Here is a 4,377-nt window from a genome sequence, read left to right on the forward strand (position 1 = left end):
ACAATTCGAACATAGTTTGACGAAATCCAACTGTTTTTATTTGGGGAAAAGGTTCCAAGCCGCAGAGGTCTACAAGCACAGATATGGAAACTGATCCCGCAAGGCTGGTGGCCTCGCTTAAATGTTTCGCAATTTATATCTCCAAACTTGGCAAAACTTATCTACGTCACAGTTAGACACTGCTTTTCAGTATAGTAGATTATTCGTTTGATAATTTTAGCAATTATCCCAGTAGTTTCTCCAGATTCCCGAAGGTTAATTCTGACTATCGCCGAATGACAAGGGCGACGCCATGTTTGTTTGCAATCACTGAAAGTAGTCCCTACTAGACCTATGATATTTGCATCTCTTACCGCTTATGGCACCAATGGATATCGTTTTTATCCGTGGGCTTTGTCCTTTATCCTTCCGTGGAAACCACCCAACATATGATAAATATATGGCCGTGGGGGCAGTGCTACTCAACAGTGCTTGAGCTTGTGTTAGTTATCTAAGATTTGCAGTTTACCCGATTGTATGCACAATTAAATAGGGACAACATGTAAGTTTGTTTTTGGTGCTCTACAGAGTGTTATCTACAAGACGTGATTGTCTACTCCACTTTTCCAAGTCTGCTTTAATGTCGTTTGCACTATATGGGCATTACCCCGCTATGTAATTCCTTACTGCTTTGAGTTCATACTTTTTTTTCGCTAAAACAAGATAAACTTATTCTGTCCATTTACTTATGTAACTTTTTCTAAACATATGAATTAACTAAATCTTCTTAATTCTTATCTCCTACTCATCCTTATTACACAATACAACTGTAGCCACTGTAATTACGGTTAAGACTTACCTTGAGATATTTGCCAACCCAAACCTCCTGGAGTGCTCATTTGCTGGGGTGCTCCCGGCTGAAGTCTTATTTTTTATTTCCAAATACAGAACTCGACATCAGAAGAATTGTAACCAGGTCCTATTGTTTTGGAACTTCACGTCCAGAAGACGACCCAACAGGAACAGGGTAATTATTTATTCACCAATCTCTTCTTAAAACAGCAAACAGACACTTCACAAACGCACTGGAAGAATATGTATAGGCTCGTAGCGCAGCGATTCTTCCAACCTTTTCACTTCGAGTCTATGGAAACCGTCCACTCCCACTGGTGACTCTTTTTATTCACTAACTTCTCCCAGATTATTGGTTATAAGTTCAGCTACTTTTTAGTGACTGATACATACAGGCAGTCCTTGTTTCCCCCACAATACAAGCCTTTCAACTACAGTTGTAAAATCCCTCGTCGATTAAGCTAATTGTCATCTGTCAACTATACGAGTAAGTTGTCTTCTGTCAACTATACGAGTAAGTTGTCTTCCGTCCACTATATGAGTAAGTTGTCTTCTGTCAACTATACGAGTAAGTTGTCTTCTGTCAACTATACGAGTAAGTTGTCTTCTGTCAACTATACGAGTAAGTTGTCTTCTGTCAACTATACGAGTAAGTTGTCTTCTGCCAACTATACGAGTAAGCTGTCTCCTATCAACTATACGAGTAAGTTGTTTTCTGTCAACTATGCCAGGAAACAAATTAATCAAGAATGACCAACTGCTATCTGTGCCCCACATGTGCACATAATTTGAACATTTGTTGTTCAACGACCTTCAATTAATGCTAAATTGTAATTTAATTTCTATTTAAGAAGTCTCAGTGACACATATTCTATTATGCATATAACCGGAAGTGATAGTTACAGTGCTGCAGTTCCATTCTATCTGTATGAGTGAGTGTGTGAGTATGGCTTTACGCCGCTTTTAGCAATATTCCAGAAATATCATGGCCGGGGACACCAGAAATGGGCTTCACACATTGTATCCATGTCGGGAATCGAACTCAGGTCTTCGGCGTGACGAGCGAACGTTTTAACCACTGGGCTACCCGACCGTCCCTATCTGTATGATGGCAGCTTGTACACAGAAGACAACCTAGTAGCTGACAGCATGCGCAAACACAAGTGTTACCAACTGTGACCTCCTCATTTTAGCTGACTGAAAGTCAAGTGAGCTTAATTAGGAACTGGCCATTGGATTTTCTAGGGGTGCCTGGGACTGTGCATGCAAAATAAAAACAATAACTAAAACTAAAAGCGATTGCAACAATGTATCTTTTGTGGCAGAATTTAAAGAAATCTTTTAACAGTCGTATTCAATTAGGACAATTCTTTTCAGAATGAATCCCGGGCCGCCCTTGTCTGTCATATTAAATAAACTACGTGTGGTCATTACTCTGCCGACTCTATGTCGCCGTGTGAGCAGTGATATTCCACCGTGCTTAGTTTGTGTTATTTATCTAAGATTTGTAGTGTAACCGATTGTATGAAAAAATAAATAGGGGCAACATGTAAGCTTGCTTAGGGTGCTCTACAGTTTTGTCTACTAGACGTGATTGTGTACTCCACACTCCAGCCTGCTTTAATATTGTTTGCGCTATAAGGACATTTTGTGTACTCCACGCTCCAAGCCTGCTTTTATATTGTTTGTGCAATAAGGATATGTTGTGTACTCCACTCTCCCAAGCCTGCTTTTATATTGTTTGTGCAATAAGGATATGTTGTGTACTCCACACTCCAAGCCTGCTTTTATATTGTTTGCGCTATAAGGACATGTTGTGTACTCCACTCTCCCAAGCCTGCTTTTATATTGTTTGCGCAATAAGGACATGTTGTGTACTCCACTCTCCCAAGCCTGCTTTTATATTGTTTGTGCAATAAGGATATGTTGTGTACTCCACTCTCCCAAGCCTGCTTTTATATTGTTTTTGCAATAAGGATATTTTTTGTACCCCACACTCACAAGCCTGCTTTTGTATTGTTTGCGCTATAAGGACATTTTGTGTACCCCACTCTCCCAAGCCTGCTTTTATATTGTTTGTGCAAGAAGGAAATTTTGTGTACTCCACCCTTACAAGCCTGCTTTTATATTGTTTGCGCTATGAGGACATTTTGTGTACTACACTCTCCCAAGCCTGCTTTTATATTGTTTTCGCAATAAGGACATTTTGTGTACTCCACTCTCACAAGCCTGCTTTGATATTGTTTTTGCAATAAGGACATTTTGTGTACCCCACTCTCCAAGCCTGCTTTTATATTGTTTTCGCTATAAGGACATTTTGTGTACTCCACTTCTCCAAGCCTGCTTTTATATTGTTTTCGCAATAAGGATATGTTGTGTACTCCACTCTCCCAAGCCTGCTTTTATATTGTTTGCGCACAATATTTAGACACATACCATATTTTGTGTACCCCACTTTCCCAAGCCTGCTTTTATATTGTTTGCGCAATATGGACATTTTGTGCACTCCACTCTCCCAAGGCTTTTTTTATTTTGTTTGCGCTATAAGGAAATTTTGTGTACTCCACTCTCCCAAGGCTGTTTTTATATTGTTTGCGCAATAAGGACATTTTGTGTACCCCACTTTCCCAAGCCTGCTTTTATATTGTTTGCACTATAAGGACATTTTGTGTACCCCACTCTCCCAAGCCTGCTTTTATATTGTTTGCGCTATAGGGACATTTTGTGTACCCCACTTTCCCAAGCCTGCTTTTATATTGTTTTCGCTATAAGGACATTTTGTGTACCCCGCTCTCCCAAGCCTGCTTTTATAATGTTTGCGCAATAAGGACATTTTGTGTACCCCACTCTCCCAAGCCTGCTTTCATATTGTTTGCGCCATAAGGACATTTTGTGTACCCCACTCTCCCAAGCCTGCTTTTATATTGTAAAACTCACAGTTTTATGACATCAAGTCCAAGAAAGCATGACAAATTGCCCATCACACAGGTATTAGTGATGTAGTATGATGCATAAAACCTAAAGATATTGAGTGTGTTCAGAGATCGGTGTTGTGTGGATAAGTAAGGAAGGGTTAGTCAAACACCAATGTTTTGGTCCTGTGAAGATTTCGGGTTAGAATTGGTCTTCAGCAACCCATGATTGTCGTAAGAGGGATCGTGTGGTCAGGCTCGGTGACTTGGTTGATGTATGTCATCGTATCCCAGTTGTGTAGATAGATGATCATGATGTCAATCACTGTATTGTCTCTCTGGTCCATACTCGATCAGTTATAGACCGCAGTCATATAGCTGGAATATTACTATAGTGTATCTATACACTTAACGTGTCCAGATACATCAGCTGGTTGTTACAATGTTCCATTATCTGAGTGTTTATTATTGTAGGGTGTGTACATATTGTTCGTACGTACAGCAGTAAGCTCAAGGCGCAGCAAGGAGGGCAATGTTACACTCTCTGGGCATGTTGCATACTTTATTGACTTGCATGCATCACAGCAGACTCGTATAGCTAATATCAAGAAGCAATGAAATGTCACTACAATGA

Source organism: Haliotis cracherodii, unplaced genomic scaffold (assembly GCF_022045235.1).
Source record: "Haliotis cracherodii isolate W230 unplaced genomic scaffold, xgHalCrac1.p SCAF_1, whole genome shotgun sequence".
In the NCBI taxonomy this organism is placed as follows: Eukaryota; Metazoa; Mollusca; class Gastropoda; order Lepetellida; family Haliotidae; genus Haliotis; species Haliotis cracherodii.